The sequence below is a fragment of the Erpetoichthys calabaricus genome, chromosome 6 (genome assembly GCF_900747795.2).
Source record: "Erpetoichthys calabaricus chromosome 6, fErpCal1.3, whole genome shotgun sequence".
In the NCBI taxonomy this organism is placed as follows: Eukaryota; Metazoa; Chordata; class Cladistia; order Polypteriformes; family Polypteridae; genus Erpetoichthys; species Erpetoichthys calabaricus.
In genome coordinates this window covers 36,589,893-36,609,268 of record NC_041399.2, presented here as the reverse complement: position 1 = coordinate 36,609,268, position 19,376 = coordinate 36,589,893, and the positions used below count along the sequence as shown (strand labels likewise).

Below are 19,376 nucleotides of genomic sequence, written 5' to 3'. Positions count from 1 at the left end.
CAGTACCATATAAAGCAGCATTAAGCAATCAGGCCACATAGCAGTTTGTGTGAGAATTTGTAAACAATGGTCACCTTAAAATCTGTAAATACCATGTGCAGACCTCATTTAAATTAGCTGTGAGTGAACCTGAGTGAACCTGAATATGTACTACCGATAAACCAGGACATTAAGGATTCTGATTTGTTCTTAATATCTTACATATATTAATCATAATAACAAATGCAATAGTGAAAATTACTTTTGAAAACTGACAAAACATCAATGGATCATTTGGATTGATAACATCGCCTTTTTATTTCACTTTTTTTAGCCCATAGTCCAGATGTGTTATCTTCCTTGTTATATGGAGACCAAAGCTATAAAAATATTTTAGCTGTGCTCTCATGTGTGTTTTATACAATTTATGTAGAAACTCTTTTACTTACACATTACACACTGACATCTATAACCCATACCCTGTAAGCCTCTTTAACTTCCTAATGTATACTACCTGACTGTGGACAATAATTAATCCACTTAAACTCTCAAACTATTCTCATAAAAATTATTTTCTAGATCCTGGGCACATCTTTTGTAATTTCATAAAATACTTTTGACATCCTAAAAATAAAAAAAAATATTTAAATTTCATAAAATGTTTCATTTCAAGCATCATTTTTATCTGTAGTGAAACTGCTGGCTTTACAGCATAGGAGAGATCAACTAATTCAGTGTCATCTGTAACTCTAACTCACTTGCCGCTTACAGTTTTAGCAAATGTTTATTTATATAGTGTATGTGGGCACCCCTGAAAACTGTTGTTCAGGTGTTTCAGCCACACACATTGCTAAACACTGCACAAAGTCAAGCAGATAGCCATGCAATCTCCATTCACAAAAAATGTCAGTAGACTCTGTCATACTGAAGAGCTCAGTGACATTACAGATGGCACTGTCATAAGATGCCACCTTTGGCATTTCTGCTCTGCTGAGGGAAAAATCAGGGAGCAGCACCACTTCAGTCAGGAAGAGGTAGACTAAAACTCAGAGCGAGGCCACTGAGTACTGTAGCATACAGCATGCAAAATTCACTTGTCCTCTGTTATGTGTGATATGAAACACCTCTAGGAGCAACATTAGCACAAGAACTATGGGCATCAGGAGCTTCATGAAATGGGTTTCCAAGGATGAGCAACTGTACACAAGCCTAAGATCACTATGCACAATGCAAAGCGTTAGCAGGAGTGGTGTAAAACACACTGCCATTCGACTCTGGAGCAATGGAAAAGTATTAATTGAAGTAATGAATCATACTTCACTATCTGGCAGTCTGATGGATGAATCTGAGCTTAGTGGATGACAGAAGAACACTACCTTCTGGACTGCACAGTGTCTACTGTAAAGTTTGATGGAGGAGGAATAATGGTCTGGGGCTGTTTCTCACAGTTTCGGCTAGGCCCTTTGCTTAAAGTTTATGCTATAATATAAAAAGATATTTTAGACAACTGTGTGCTTCTAACTTTGTGGCAACAGTTTGGGGAAGGCCCTTTTCTATTCTTGCAGAACTGTGCCCCATGTCAAGTCCATAAATACAAGGTGGAACTTGAGAAGCCTGCACAGAGCCCTGATCTCTACCCTATTGAACAACTTTGGGGTAAATTATAATGCCAATTATGAGCCAGGTTGTTTTGTTCAACATGAGCAATTGACCATACAAGTGCTCTTTTGGCTGAGTTACAATTAATGTACTTCCCCAAATGAAAATAAATATCTCAATCAAAAAGTGACTTGAATATTTCAGCTGCTTTGATCAGCTAAGGAATGATAAATATTAAAATAAATAAATAAATCTCTAGGCTCTAGGAACCCAACACCCACCTTCTGCACAACAAGAGTAAACAACCACGACCAGAGCACTTGCCTACTATGACAAAGACAGAGCATTTGTACTTTGAGGAAATACACTGGAGGGAGTCTATAAAACATTATGCAGAGTCAAGGCCACGGCAATAAACAACCAGCTAAATTAATTCTGATTGTTAAGCAGTTAGGCTTTAGACATAAAAAATAATGTCTGTCACTAAAAATCTTTTTATTTTTCTAAATAGTATCAAAAAAGCTATATTTTTTCATCATTCAAATCTAGACTCAAAATCCCAAAAGTAAAACATATTAACATAATTTCTTAAACCTAGTTAATCCAATGTTTTTTGTTGGTGGGATCTGGAACATTTCAGTAAAATACATTTCTGAACAATAGTAAGCTGAATCTTCTTTCTACTAAGCAATAACAATGATGAAAAAGATGGCAAAAACTGAGGATAACGGTGTGCATTTCCAAAAGGACTTTAGACTGGCAAATATTTAAAAGGTGCACCTGGCAAACACTTACAGATCTATATTTTCTTGTTCTCTAAATTTCAATGCTCTTTCATCATGAAAACTTAAATTACTTAAGTGAAACTGTTACTGCTACATGTGCTATACAGTTCGACCAAAGCCATAAAATATATGCTTTTTCAAAATGCACAATGATGTTCTGTAACAAAAGATGCTCTCCCTACATCCAAAGCAACAGATAATTGTATAAACCCCTCAAATTTTATGTCTTCTCAATTGTACAAGCCAATCAGAGACAGGAATGAACCCAGCAGTAACAGGCAAAAGGTCCAGGCATCCACTGACAGGATTGCAGCCTTTCACAGGACTTATATAAGCATACTCATATGTTGAACCAGTCTTTACTTCTTTTACTTTACTTTGGCAGAGTATTTTAATAGATTATCTGTTATTAAGACTGATGACTCATCATTATTCTAGTATACACTATACTCTTGTAACACAGCTCCTGAAGTTTCATTTAGACTCCCCTATACTGCTTTTTAATTAACAGTAGTTATAGTTTTTGTTTTGCCAATACTAAGCTTATATCATCTTCTTAAGTCTTCTCAATGTCCAAAGTGGTACTTGTTCTGCCTTGGAGGGGAATGCATCATCATATTATATATCATATATTGTGAATTTCCCCTTGGGATTAATAAAGTATCTATCTATTAGAAAACCACTCTAACATATATCTTCTACATAAATTCAGTTTTCATTGTTTGCCAGTGAAATGATCCTTTGCAGGGTACAGCTGGTTTAGGGCAGCTGAAATTCGATTCAAAATCACCAAGTATACCTCTTTGTGAATATAATAAATATATGAATGTTTTGGCATAAACTTTATATTTTTCTATTTAGTCTTTAATAGCACACTCGGTTACACCCAGTGTCAATTTAGTGTAACCATTTTACCTGAACTGCCTACTCACATCATATCCTTTCTTTTTTATTTCTAGGTGTTACTGCTTATATCAGTAAGAGACTACTATAGTACATGACTTTATGAAGTCTTCAGTACACTTGCATTGCAGCACATATAAAAACATTTACTATTTTTAAAAATAATTTCTGTATGTTTTTAATAAAGAAAAAATGACACATCACATCTAAATGACAATAAATGTTTATAGCACTGTTGATTATAAACTATCACAGTGTCACTCAGAATACCCCAATATAGATTTCTGATAGTTCCGCTTTCAGAACATACTGTGCTAGAACTTTTTTTTAATCTCACACCTGAGTTTTTCCACAACTTTTTAAGTCACTACAGTTATGTTCTAAATTTGTGGTGGATTTTACATCAGACACCATGCACTATCATCACACAGAGCAAATTTCAAAAATCATATTAAGGAGTCAAAAAAAGCCTACACACTATGGGAATGAGAAAATGGAATGTTCACTGTATAAGAGACAGATTCTCCTTTGGATAGTTTGTTACTGTAAACTTTTTTCTCTATTCTTTACAAAATACCAGTCTACTATGATATGCTACTTTGATTATCTGGGAGTGAGCTACCCAGAATTGTAAGGGGAAATAATTTGATGTGTGTTTTGTGTCTACAACAATCTATGTAAACACATCGTTAAAACAGAAATGTTGTTCATGTTTTAGTAATAAATAACAAAATGTAGACATGAACTGTATAATATGTGAAGGCTGATGGCCAAATATCAAATAAAACACTTTCACAAAAGGTGCAAGTACAGTACGATAGCTTCTGTAGTGTAAAGGTAAGATCCGTAGACTTATAATCCGGAGGTCGTGAGTTCGAATCTGGCTCCCCGGCAAACTTACTGTTTTGTGTAATGAGCTGCACCTATTGTTAATATTATACAATAAAAACATACATTTGATTTGTGCCTGTAACAGCCACTGTAAATGTATGCCATTTCTAAAAGTTAGCTTTTTTTCAGTCTTATTCTCTCAGTCACGTTCACGCTCTCCCTCGCCCCCCACCTCCCCCTTCTGATCTTACTCTAACTAACAGCGCCAGTATAAATTCACAGCCGATCTGATGTTGTTCATTTTCAAATAATATTGCATTAGTGCGACAATGTTTTCTGATTGGTACTATTCAGGTCATAAAATGATTTCTTCAAAATGTCACATATATTTGTGTCTTTCTTTCAGGCGTGTAATAAAAACTACAGCATAGAGAGAAGTGTGAACACTGCAACAGGTACACATGTCGTAAATGTAGGAAGGACGGTCCTTGCGTGTGTGTGAACTGTTAACATTTGAATCTGATGATTGCAAATAGCGCTGAACTGACTCTCTGTACTATTCTTTCCTCTGCATGTCCTGGAGTACAAAAGAAACAGCACCATATAGCAACATGTGGGGACTGGCAAGATCAGTATGTATCGTAACTGAAAGAATAAAAGTGAAAAAAAAAATACACTACCTTTTACAAGTGCTATAAATGTACACCGGCTGTTACAGACGCAAACCAAATGTATATGTTTATTGTATAATATTAACAATAAGAGCAGCTCACTACTGAAAACGGTACATATAGGAGGCAGTCAGGATTGAACGGGGGACTCTTGAGTACAACTCAGCAAATCTTACCACTACGCCACGGAAGTTGTTGTATTGTCCTTGAACCTTTTGTGAAAGTGTTTATTTGATCTTTGGACTTCAGGCTTCACACATTATATAGTTTATGCCTACATTTTGTCATTTATTACTAAAATATGAAAAACGTTTCTGTTCTAACAATGTGTTTACACATATTATTGTAGAAACGGAACACACATGAAATGCATGTGTTCCAAATAACGATCTATTATTTCCACTCTAAAACTCCAGCACTTCACTCCCAGATAATCAAGGCATGAGCTGGGAGAACTTTCTGCATGTTCTGTGGCGGTGGGGGATGGAATAGCAGGCTGCTTGTCTTTATCGGCACATTTATAGGACAAAAGATGCTGACAGAGATGTGTGAAGGGATTTAAGGTGGGCCGGATTTACGAGTTTTTTCGTAGGCTCTGGTAATTCTAGTGCTAGATAACTGCTTGCAAAATAAAAAGGTGATCAAGATGATCTTATTGTACAAAACAAGTGTGTGGCACTATAATGTAAACAGTGATTTTTTTTCTTTGGAACACAAACAGAAATAAAGCTGTTCATTCATTCATTAACTTTCTGAACTTTGTTCTGCTCCACATTTTTCTGGAATAGGATCAAAGAATGCTAAAACCTATCACTGCATTATCTATAAATAATAGGTGAGGAAGGGATACAAACTGATGGATAAAATGAAATATATGTCTGAGGTTTTCACTTCCATTTTATGATCAGTCCGACAATCTGTTCCACCACCATTATCAATGTTACAAAATACAAAGAAATGCCCCGGTGCTCACCTGCAAATGGCAAACATGACAGAGGAAATAAAAGTAACTGATTATCAGTTATCAAATCTTTGAAATGGGATGTTGTACATTGTGTAAATATTCTTTCTTAATACTCACATCCCTGGCTCCTCATCTCAGGCCTCAAATGAGCTACATTCAAATGTAACTAAAACTCTCTCAGATATTTATTATCTATATGTTTAAACAATGTTACTTTTAATTGAAGGGTAATGGCTCCAACTGCAGAGATATGGACACAACCATACCATGCATGTACAAGTCACTATGATAAAAGGCATCACCTAAACAAATCCATTACATTTTCTAATTTGCTTATCCAGTTCAGAAGAGCAAGTCCCTATCTTGGTACACAACCACTCTCACTCATATCAGGCCAATACAGAGTTATTAATTAATTTAACATAGAAGCAAGTACAGTGGCACAGTGGTCAGTGCTACTCTCTCACAGATCCAGTGATCTGGGTTTTAATCCCAAACTGGTCACTGTCAGGGTGGTGTTTTATATTCTCCATGTGTCTATATGGGTTTTCTCCATATAGCTGCTCTGATTTTTTTTTTTGTTACTACAGCCCGAAGGTTAGCTGGCAAATGAAATTGACTTTATGTGAGACTGAATGCAAATATGATGTACGTGAATAAGCAATGCAATAGACTGGTGTACCTTTCCAGAGGTGAATACTTCCTTGTATACAATGCTGTCTGGACAGGCACTGGCACCTTGTGATCTTGAACTGGACCATGCAGGTTTGAGAGTTTTATGGTATACAATGTAAGAGATGTGGAAGGAAAACAGAGTAGCTAGAGAAGAACCTACACATACACAGGCAAAACATGCAAACTCCACGATGGGGGAACCCAGTCCCCTGGAGTTGTGAGGTACCCGCCTAGTCACCATGCAGCTTGTCATCAAAATAACCTGGTTTGGAATTCTTCTTTACAATTTTACTCATTTATCATTTGCCTGAAATCTAATTTCAGTATATTTTCTGTATAATGCCTACTGTGCTTAAGTAGCAGGAAACTCAATTCCTGCTTCACAGCACTTATCTACATTTAGTATACAAGCACACTAAATTTTTTAACAGTGGCACAGAATAGCAGGCTCTGTGGTTATCACACTAATCATTGATTCTTTACAGCGGTAAGTCAAATGACTGCAATATGCGTCTGTTACATCTGTGCTGAAATTTTCATTTTTAATTACGGTTAAATTCACTTTGAGAAGGCCTACTTTAAAGGTAAAACTTTTAACTCAACAGTAAATAGAGTAAAGAATACACAATGTGAATTTTTGACAAAACAGTACAGTTGGCCTTTTAAGAACATTTGTACTCTAAGCTCCTAGCAGATTACCCTCTCAACTTGTGGCAGAATCTACTGGGCAAGCTGCTAGCCCAGCTTTATCTGACTAATTTGTTATTCTGAGCAACAGAAGTTGTTCTCAGCAGCTCCACAACACTTCCAGGAAAAGGCAGCTATTTAGCTGCAGGTTATGTCAGCTTGTGACAGACAGTAAACGGCTGCGTATGCGCGCGCTCACACAGACACACATGTGTTCACTGACAACACCACTGCCGTCCTGTTGAGAGGCCTCAATGGGAGAACCTTGGTAGGCGGAATGCCTTCCCCCCTTCTTCCTACCAACCAGAGCGCAAGGAGTTATAATAAACATCCCTCTTGAAACCAGATACTCAAGCACATTGTGTTCTCTCTCCCGACGAAAACAACCAGCTCCTGCTCGCTCAACGTAAACAGTTAATCTCTTGTTTACCAGAATTGGAATTTATTAGCAGAAAAGGCTATGACAGCTTTTTTTTATTCAAAGAGGAAAAATAAATACTTTAAATAGCATTCATGCAGAAAACATAAAAATGCAAGATAATAAGATTTATACAATGTGCTTAATCCCAGATTGTGCCTCAGTTGCTGTCTTTTCATCCTCAAGACATGTCACCGTGCCACTAAAAACAGAGACATGATGTGACATCCTGGTCATTGATTCCACACTTTGAAACCTATATGTTGACAGAGTTCATATTACCAGCTGCTCCTTGTTTTCAGACCAACAGCAGTTAAATATATAACTTTGATAACACAGAGCCATGCATATGCTGAGATATAAATGGACAGTACTTTCCCTTCTAGGTCTGAGCTATACAAGCAAGAGGTAACAATGACTCTGCAGTTAGCTGATGCATTGCAGTTCTCTAATAGAGAGATGTCCTAGATTTTAAAGCACAATAATGCCCTACTATATTGAAACAGGAATAATTTTCACTGAGACGGGAATTTGTTCCAGTTGCCCAAACATGATTTCATTATTAAAAATACAAGTTGAAAAGTGTGGATAGGAAGAGAAAGGATGGGTTAAATATGGTAAACTACAAATGAGCATTGCATAATGGGCAAAACCTGAACACAGCACCCATTACCTAGTGAAAGTCCCTTTATTGTTTCTTGCATTTAGAAGCAAAGAGGTTATATAACAAATTATGGTCAAACATTGGTCAGAGACAGCACTTAAACATTACTGGACTCAAAAGAGGCTTTTTGTCTAACAATTATTGACTGAACTGGCTTCCTTAGAGACCCATGTAAGACATTTCTTTAGTATGTCTGAGCAAGTACTTTACTTTCTTATACACAGATTTTATGCTTGGATAAAAATACAACATTTGGAGCTTTTCAATTCCCAAAGGTCTTGGAACACTACCTGGGTTCTTCCTTTCTTGACTCAGCTCTGCATTCCTTTTTTACTTTCTCGTATACGAAGGACAAGGAAAATTTTGATGTTGACATTTTGATGAACCTCGGCGATTTAGACCTCCCTAAGTCCGAAAATACCATTTTTGGAATTATGTCTGTGTGTGTGTGTATATGTATGTAAACACAATTACTGTACTTGAGTACACTTTCACTTAGATCAACCATATTCTGCATACAAAACGTAGATTTCTATCAACTTTTGGGTTATTTCCATTAACCAGAAGTGGTACTTTACCTTTTATTCATATAGAGAATCATTACCCGCCTACTCTAATTAATAATAATATATAAACAGCTTATCATTTTGTCTGTCCTTCTCACTTACTACAGCCAACACAGGCATAAATGGTGAATGCAAAAAGCATACTTTTCAAGAAACAGTCTTACAAAAATAGTGGCTTTACGGCTGTTTCAAGCAAAAAGTATAATATATCGAATATATGTATATCAAAAAATAGTCATATTTAAATTAAGCACACAGAGTTGTCAAAAGATGGTGCTACTAATTTTCAGTGTACACCAAAGCATTGAAGAAGACATCCAGTGACAGCACATAGCGTAGAAATAAAAAGATCAAGACAGACATGGAAAACATTAAGCCAATGAACTTGCATGTTGGTGTAGTTCACACATTGTGTGACTATATTGAGTGTTTAGAGTAAGACACTTTTCTGCAAGAGATAGAGATATACAAACGGAAGCTGGCATTTTCTAAACTTTTGCTTGGAGGAACAGTGTAAGGAAGTGAGGAAATTCAAACTACTGTGAGTTTAAATAAAGGATGTCTGGACAAAACTGAGCAAATATTAAATAAAATCTATTAGATGTATGCTCACTAGCCTAATTACAAAGCATCACTGTCCATATAACTATAAGCCTGAACACAATTTGGAAATCACCTTCTTTGTACACTCATACATATATGTCTGTGAACGCTTGAGATCTATTCACTTTGTAACATCTAGATGTCACAGTTGTTTTCAATGGTGTGACAGTGTGACAAAAGAAATGCGGTAACATCTTTTTTTTATTTTATATGATGTGTTTTCTGTTATATCCACCCTGAAGCTCCACAGCAATTATGTTTTCAGCTTTAGTCTTCTTGCACCCTGTTCATAAACCTGTCATTTAATGTGCCATGGTTCAATTAATTGATTTTCTAGTATCTTAGCCAACATTTTCTCTTAGCAGTGTTAGCTATGATTCTATTTGCCCCCTTAATAGTTTACAGAGGTCTACAGAGAAGCCATTCTAGGGAACTGGTTGTTAAACTTGTCACAATTTGTGAGCTATGACTTTCTGGCAAATTATTAGGAATACATTTGGCAGCACAGTTAGGTCTTAGAGGCAAAATATAATTTTCATCACTGTTCGGGTCCACTGAGTAGCACATCAGTAAGAAAAAGTACATAATTCTATTTCATTTAGACTGATTTTCAAGGGCTCTTTCCACTTAACATGAGAAAATAACCAAGTAAATTTATACAAGTTATTACACAAGTGTTTAAAAATACCAATTTACATATAATTAGATGTCTAATGCAGCTGCCAAGTAATTTCCTCTAAAATAATTCTCATTTAGCATCCAAACTCTTCACAACACTCAAAATTCTCACTGAGCCACAAGGACATTTATAACTCAAGTGCTCTGGCCACAGAATACATGTTTAGAGATTTAATTTCAAATATCTGCAGGTGTTTTAATTCAGAAATATTTACATATCTGATTGATTCCAGGTTCTCTAACAGTTTCTCTTTCTTTTATCTTATTCTAGTATGCAAGTTATGTGCTAAACACCACAGTCAACAAAACTTGCATGCGGTCCTCAGGAGAAACTGCCTCGGTCAATTGCACACCCGACTATAATGTTGCTAGTTCAATCCCCAGCAATAACTTACTATCTGAAATCAGCACAATCTAGTCAACCAAGCTGTATAAATAATGAGTACATACAAAAAAAAACATGTACTTTGCAAGTCACTTTTTACAAAGTGAAAGCCAAATTAATAAAAAAAGGTAAAGGCCTAATGTGCAAAAATCATATGAAGAAATTTAATTTCTAAATTACAAATATTCATTAAAAGCAAACACCTAATCAAAATTTTGCAGGAACAGTGTAATTTATGTCTTAATTTTCTTTTTGTGCCCCCTGTACATTTGAGGTGTATCTTGCTTGCTACAGTGATTTGAAGCTATTATATACATTAGAAAATGCATTATTTAATACAGGAGTGGCCAACCCGCGGCTGACGAGCAAAGTTTCCTAGTAGGGGCAAGATCATTAAGTAAACAATTTGTGTCAAGTTTGCTCTCAAAATGGCAGGGAAAAAATGCACAGCAAAACGATGAACACAGTACGTTTTTAACAGAGTGGAAGAGTTTGTATTTTTTGTTGAACGTAATGGCAAGCCATTCTGCCTTATATGTCAGGCGTCATTAGCGCATTTCAAAGCTTCAAATCTTCAGCGCCACTTCAGCTCACTCCATGCTAACATCGACCAGGAATTTCCAAAAGGGACTGAACTTCACAAGCACGAGTTGGTCACTTTGAAAACTCAGGCAGAAACGCAGATACAGTTTATCCGAAAATTTACGAAGCACTCAGAGACCGTAACGCTCGCATCGTATCAACTGGCTTGGAACATTGCATGGGCTAAAAAGCCATACAATGAAGGGGAGTTCATTAAAAAATGCATCAGTGACATTGTTGAAATCTTGTCTCCCGAAAACGACAAACTAAAACGCATGGTATCAGACGTCCAACTGTCCCGCCACACTGTTGAAAACAGAATATCGGACATTAACACGGCTATTGAATCACAGTTGCACTCTGACCTTCAAGCATGTGAGTATTTTAGTGTCGCATTGGATGAGAGTTGTGACATACAAGACAAGCCTCAGTTGGCAATACGATTGTGTGATCAAAGAAGAACTCCTTGATATTGTGCCATTAAAAGACAGAATCCGTGGCATAGATGGGAAAGAAACAATGATGGCTGTATTTGCAAAAGCAAATCTGCCCATACTGAAACTGACTGCAATAGCCACGAATGGAGCGCCAGCCATGATCGGATCTGTGAACGGGCTTGTGGGGCTGTGAAAAGTTGACCAAACATTTCCCGAGTTTTGTTATTTCCACTGCATCATCCACAAGGAGCAACTCGTGTCTAAATCATTGAATTTAGACAATGTTATGAAGCCTGTGATGGAAATCGTCAACTACATCCGCACACGTGCGCTTAACCACAGGCATTTCAAGAATCTCATCGCTGAGCTGGACCAAGGGCTTCCAGGTGACCTGCCGCTGCACTGCACTGTGAGGTGGCTGTCAAAAGGCCAAGTACTCTCTCACTTCTTTGAGCTTTTGGATGCCGTGAAACTGTTAATGGAAGAGAAGGACAAGGACTATCCCGAGTTCTCTAACCTCAAGTGGATTATGGATCTGGCCTTTTTGGTCGACATGCTGTGTCACTTGGACAGACTGAACCTGACCCTGCAGGGTAAGTTAAAAATGCTGCCTGACCTGGTGCAAAGTGTGTTTGCGTTTGTCAACAAACTGAAGCTGTTCAAGGTGCATATTCAAAAGGGAGATTTAACGTATTTTCCCACTCTTCTAAAAGCCAGCCGGCAAGTCACCAGCGCCACCCTGAATAAGCAAAGAGCCAGATATGCAACACTGGTTGAAAACCTGCACGAAAGCTTTGTGACCAGGTTCCGTGATCTACAACTGAAAAGGCCACAGATTACGTTCCTCGTCGACCCATTTAATACGGAGACTGACTGTTTGAAAGCCCCGCTAGTCACACATGAGGCTGCGGTTGAGTTGGAGATGATCGATCTTTGTGAGGAGGACCAACTGAAACCTGCTTTAAGGGAAGGGGCCATTGAGTTCTGGAAAAGTGTGCCAATGGAAAAATACCCCAATGTCAAACGGGCTGTGCTTAAGATACTGTCAATGTTTGGGTCAACAATGTTTGGGTTACGTCTGCAAGTCTGTGTTTTCTACCCTGAAACACGTGAAATCAAAGCATCGATCTGTTCTGACTGACACCCATGTGAAAGAATTGCTTCGAATGGCAACAACGGAATACAAGCCAGATTTGAAGAGGATTGTTCAAGGCAAGGAATGCCAGAAGTCCCACTAAGCAACATGCATAGTAAAAGAAAAACGCTATTGTAAATTATTATATTTTTGTTTGTGGACTTGGTTGAACTGAGAGTTTGTGTGTGTGAGACAGTGCACACAATGTTCATTGTTGAAAATGACTGGCCTGTAGTTTTAGTCCTGTAGGAGTCAATTTCTGTCATAATCATGTTGGTGTGTGACATTTACAATAAATCTGGCTGAGCAGAGGTGTGTGTGTGTGTGAGGAAGGGATGGGTGATGTTCATGTGTGCCCATGTGTATAATTTGGCTCTTTGCGGTAACGCAGTAAAAATGTGTCTCTTGGTCTCTGGTTGGCCACCCCTAATTTAATAAATCAAAACACTGCATCACTTTGCACTCAGTTTTTTTTTTTTTTTGTGTGTTAAGTGTCTTGTGATGCTACTTGCTATGAAAGTATGGACTAATAAAAACTACATGTGAATCAGTCTTTAAAAAGAGTTGCTCAGTATCTCACATAAACCACTGTACCCTAACAATTGCATACACCATAAGTACAGCAAATAGCTCTATTGACAACTTCATATTCACTCATTGCCTTACTAACCTTTCTATAACATCAATAAGATCTTTCTGCACTTGACCACATCCTCAGGACAGCACTGGTAACATCTTGCCCTCATACTACAGCTTTTTCATGGCAACTTTCCCAGACTATGTCATCATTCAGGGACTAGCTACATGCCTTGCCTACAGCTTTCTATTACTGCCACATTATACATCTTGCTCCTCTGGCATTTCTCATTTGCAAGTCAGTTTGAATACATTAACTGTAATTGCAAAATGCAATAGAATACATAAATCAATAAAAAATGGTACATGAAATAGCAGAAACTTTGGAAAATGATTCTGAAGAGTTTTATAGAAGGAAATGAAAAGTAAGATTGAGCTGGTTAACACTGAGCACTGCAAAGATGGTGAGGATTACCAAGAACCAGTTGTATTTTTCGGCTTGAAAAGTTATGTTTTACCAAACATTTCATGTTCTGTTAAAAAAATACAAAGCCTACAATACTCTGTCAAAAATAGTGTTATTTAGGTGTGTAATATGACTCTGGAAAGCTTTGGTTTTATTAGTAACAGCAAACAAGTCACTGCACCTCTGTAAATGTTTTCATAAGGCTGTGATTTAGACTGGAGCCAAGTCAGTCCCCTCATACACATGCACCACCCACACATTATGTACACAGTGCATGTGTGCATCCACACGCACGCACAGCATACAAACCTCAAGCAAAATTCCTAATGGGACTGCACACTTTCAGATAAGTGTCCATTCTCTTTGGAATGTAAGCTTTACCAAACGTCCAAAGAGCGAATCATTTGTTGACTCTTATGAAAGATAAAGAATGATAATCTATTTTTTCTAAGACTGTCTCCACACTAACATTACTACACTCCCTAGTATAAGCAAATACTTTCTATTATACATGTGGTAAGGAATTCGAATAGTTATTCTTCACAAACCAAAGCATATTATTTTGCAGTAAGTACAAAAAACAAAATCAATTTCTTTGTAAGATTTCTGTGGTTGAAGTGAGTGTGTTTACTGAGAAAAAAATGTTTTTTAGAATTAGACATGGTCAGGATGTAAAGAGGTGAGTGAGTTTTGTCAACAAAAATAAAATATTCAAACAAAGCTTACATTTTAAGTTAGAAACAACTACAACAATAAAACAAAAATACATACAATCACTTTGTAGGTATTTCATTAGCCCTAGAAAGAAAACAAGTTTTCAGCAGGAATACACAAATACTATATATGCAGTATTATTCCTCAGATAGAGTAACATTAATAAAGAAAGAAAGAAATCAGATGGAATGCCATAATTAGATGCACCAATAAGAAAACTTAATTTTTACAGTACACTATAGCATTTAGAGCCCATCAGGACCCAACCCACTCCTACCTTCTGGTTTAGAACTGAAATTCTGATAGCACTGGGAATTAAAGTGTTACTCAGCTGAATAGCTCTTAAATTATCAATTACAGCTCATAAATCATCAGTCTAAATGTTGATTCCAATGGAAATGACCTGAAACTTTGAAATGAGAGGAACAGTTACTACTTAGCATGACTGCTTTTATTCTGTGACATGGCAGCTTCGCATGAGCATAAAGAGGAAGTGTCTGCATCTTTCACAAAGATCTTAATAATAAGCGATATGCAAATGAGAAAAAAAAGTTTAAACTCTTATTTTTAAGACGCTGTGAAGGTGGCTCTATTTGAAGACAAGAATAAACCAGTTTTTCCTGTCAAGAACAACTGCTTACACTCCTAAAATAAAGTACTACCCTCTTAAGCCTTTACATTTAAAAATCTAAACTAATAAGAATGGTTTCACAGCCCTTTGCTACTTTCTTAAAATACATGTCATTTTTCTCAAAGCAATTTATGTAGAAAAGTTAAAAAATTATGCATTAGCATACTGGCTTAGGGTGCTTTAGACAAGAATAGCAAGGAGATATAAGAAACTGTGTGGAAAACCCAGAGATGGATACAACAGATCTAAATCAATACAGAGTCTACCAAAATCTTAAATAAATCATGTGTATTAAATGAAGAAGCCGCAGTTAGGTCTATTATATGAATATTAAGATTTAGAGCAAATGGGTTATTCTGCAAGACAGTTACCTTTTATCAGTCCAGTCATATAGACAGTATTTGACTCCTCTGTTTACCCAAAACAGTGTGTATTTAAGAGAGTAGTTAGTAATAGGACAAAAGGGGTAACTTTTGGACAAGATAACAAAACAGGTCCAACATGGGTTGTTTGGCATTTTGTTTATTTTTTGCTTTTGTTCTCTGTGCCACTCTCTCTTGCTCTGTCTACAGGTGCATTGTTTGATCCACTCAGAATTTTTGTGTTTATGAAGTGTTTTATGTGATAGGGTGTTATACCGTTTTAGCCATTATGGATGCAACAAGAAGTCAAGCAAAATGACACATTTTATTTATTAATTAAAAAGATTACAATATTCAGGCTTTCAAGGCAATACAGGCTCGTTCATCAAACTGCCTGAAAAAGGGACCTGAATTGCCTCAATAGCTTGCAGATTGTAATCTTTTTAGTTAGACAATAAAAGCTGTCATTTTACTGGACTTCTCATTGAATTGTTTTATAGTATACTCTTTTTAAACCTGCTACTTCATCCACCCATGCATGAGTAATGAGTAAATAACAGTAACAAAATATCTCCAAACTGCCTTTCGCGGGAAAGGGGTGTCTGGTGCTCTTGATATCTATGCAAAAAACGAAGGTCCAAGTCTTTAGAGTCCTGGTGCTTCCTGTCTTACTATATGGTTGCGAGACACGGACCTGAGACGAAGACTCCTTTGGTACTGTGTCTCTTCGGAGAATCTTTGGATACCTCTGGTTTGACTTTGTGACCAATGAGCGGTTGCTCATGGAGTCCAGAATGAGGCACATTACCTGTATTGTGAGGGAGTATCAGTTACGGCACTATGGCCATGTGGTGCAATTCCCCAAGGGTGATCTGGCTTGCACAGGCCAACAGGACACCCACATAACACCTGGTTGTGGCAGATAGAGGATCATTTCTAGAGGGTGGGACTGTACCGTGTGTCTGCCTGGGGGGTTGCCAACCAGGATCCCAAGAAGTTTTGTTGTGTGTTAGGAGTAGCAACACGCAGTACCAGTGCATGCTCCCCAGCCTGACCTGACCATCCTAGCAGAAACAAGTACAAGTCTGGACAAGGAACCAATTTATCGCAGGGGTCATTCATATACACACCCACATGCATAAGAGACCAATTCAGAATTACCATTTACCCTAACGTGGATGTCTTTAGGAGGTGAGATGAAATGGCTTGCAGACATTCAGAGGACATGCAAGCTCCAAAAACATGACATAGGATTCAAACCCAGAATGGTGCCTGCCTTTCTTGCAGTTGCAGTTTTTTTTTTTAAAGTGTTACTTAGATTTACACCAGTGAATTTATTTTTATTGCAATATCTTTTGCATTTTAACATGCCTACCTACACTACTTAATATTTGTCTTTTCCCTCTCATGACTACATGCGTTATCTGTATTCTAAGTCACTTTTGATATTTTGTTAAATACATGGAGGCAAATGTGATGTCATTTCAATTGAAGAGTATATGTCCCTCTCATATCAAGCTCTGAACATATGATAAAAATAGTTTTGCCATTGAGAAAACTGAACAAAGAAAAATGATCAGCAGGCGATTTGAGAAATGCAGAAATTAATTCTTCTTTGTGTTGAAAAGGATGCTACTCATAGTGTAACACACTAATTCTAGGTAACAACCACAAAAAAATAACCATTTTAATGCCTTTGTCAGGGGTTATCCCAATTCCAACCATCTCACCTGTTACCACTTCCACACACATTATTTCCCCAAGCTAGGTTTCATTCCTCATCCCCTCCATGACAGTTCAAATCCATATTTAAGTCTACCAAAGACAGGTTAAAATTAGTGTTTGCACAGTAATAATAAATAGAAAAATACATTCTTAAAATTGTTTCTTTTCATTCTAGATGAAGTTGACAGGCTATCTGTCATTCAGTTACACCAGTGTGAATTAACATGACTTAATGTAATTGGAGGAAAGAATTATCATATTTTTGAATACAGACATGCTGTCAAATGAAGAGGTATTATTTTTACAATAAAATCAGACATATTTTCATATTTGTGCCTATACAATCATAGTATTTGCATGTTGGGGCTAGTTTTATTACAACAATGTAGACTGGACATGTCACAAAGAATTTATCTGTGCAGCATTTTCCTAATTTTGCATATATTTATTAAGTATATTTTGAAATAAAAATGAATATTTCAAAATACATGGCAATAAATGAAAATATAGTTTTATTTACCCATAAAAAAGAAAAAACAAACAATGTATAATATGTGACATAAATGATAATTTGTGGATAAAAGAAACCTGATGATGGATGGTGCTAAGAAAGAAAATATTTAGGACCCAGGCATTAATTTGTAATTTTCATCATCCTAAAGTCACATTTGCTTCATTAGTGATCAGCTACTGCCTTGTAGTTCATGCTCCTAAGATAAGTTCCAACTCCACAGGACTGAATTGAATTGAATGAATTGAACTGAAGCCTACACTACAAAGACGATCATGCAGAAATCAAGGAATCTATGTTCCATTACAGGCTTTAACAACCATAGGGAATTTGGCAACAGGTGCTTTTTATCATGAAGTGGCTGACCAGTCAGTAATTTCACAGTCATTCGTGAGCCATGTGTGACATTGCCGGTTCTGCTCCATGCTCCCATCTGGCTTCTGGGAGCTCTTGAACCCGACACCATCAATAATGTAACCAGATGAGTTGATCACTGAGGACATCACGAAACAAGGGGATGGTACAAAATTGTGCAAAGTGCTTTTATTTACACAACAAAATCACAATGTTCAAAATAAAATGCAGTGCATCTCAAAGTCATTAAATAAATAATCTATTCAAAGCAAGTGAACTGTGGAGGTTAAAATCCCATAAATAAATCCATAAAAATGAAGTTAAAAACAATGGCTGGAAGCAGTCTTTTAAAACAAAGCCCGGTGCCTTCTACTGGCGACTCCCCTGCTTCTCCCATCCAGGCTATGCACCAGGGGAGTCACCCTACCTGTAGCTGACCTTCTCCACTTAGCTGGTCTGGTGGTCTCCCGATCCCTGGCTTCGTTCAGCCCTCCGCCAGACCAAGACACGGCTTCCCACAACAGCCAGGACGCTCATGCTGGGGTTCCACTACAAATCTCCCGCTGCAGTGAGCCAACCTTCTCCCAGTCACTCCTGCTCCATACAAGCGCTCAGTAGGAGAGAACACTACCATCAGCCCCAGGCTGTCCACCAAACATCCCACTAGGGCTCGCCTCTCCCAGCTGCCTGCAAACATCTGCGAGTCAGCGCTTGTTCTCTCTCACTCACTCACGCACACCAGCTCCCTTCTTCCTTAACCTCCATTCTCTTTTTCTTTCCTCATTCCTCCACACTCGTGCTCCTATTATATATAACGGGGACGTGGATCAGGTGTGGCGATTAGCAGCTCCCGGCATCAATTACAGATGCGGACAACTCCTCACCTGTGCACTTAAGCGAGGACCACCCACATCACAATGCGCCCGGGAACCACTCTGGCCACACTACCACTTCCCCATTTTGAACTGTGAGTGCGGAGATTATCTATTTAAAAACTGGCCTTTTCAATTTGAGTTGTGGACCCCGCAATACCACACCGTGTCATGTTATCTATATTAGATAGTATAATTAAAATGCTACCCTGATACAGTAATCCCTCCTCCATCGCGGGGGTTGCGTTCCAGAGCCACCCGCGAAATAAGAAAATCCGTGAAGTAGAAACCATATGTTTATATGGTTATTTTTATATTGTTATGCTTGGGTCACAGATTTGCGCAAAAACACAGGAGGTTGTAGAGAGACAGGAACGTTTATTCAAACACTGCAAACAAACATTGTCTCTTTTTTCAAAAGTTTAAACTGTGCAACATGACAAGACAGAGATGACAGTTCTGTCTCACAATTAAAAGAATGCAAACATTTCTTCCTTTTCAAAGGAGTGCGTGTCAGGAGCACAGAATGTCACATAGATAGAGAAAACAATCTCTAGCAAACAAATCAATAGGGCTGTTTGCTTTTAAGTATGCGAAGCACCG

General features: G+C 37.5%; 1 protein-coding gene and 1 long non-coding RNA gene across 4 annotated transcripts in view; one reads left to right on the top strand and one right to left on the bottom strand.

Annotated features, from left to right (window-relative positions):
• spidr (scaffold protein involved in DNA repair) overlaps positions 1–19,376 on the bottom strand; it is a 389,881-nt gene that overhangs the window by 71,842 nt on the left and 298,663 nt on the right. The gene's annotated exons all lie outside the window — the stretch shown is intronic.
• LOC127528412 (uncharacterized) overlaps positions 1–19,376 on the top strand; it is a 69,330-nt gene that overhangs the window by 19,232 nt on the left and 30,722 nt on the right. The gene's annotated exons all lie outside the window — the stretch shown is intronic.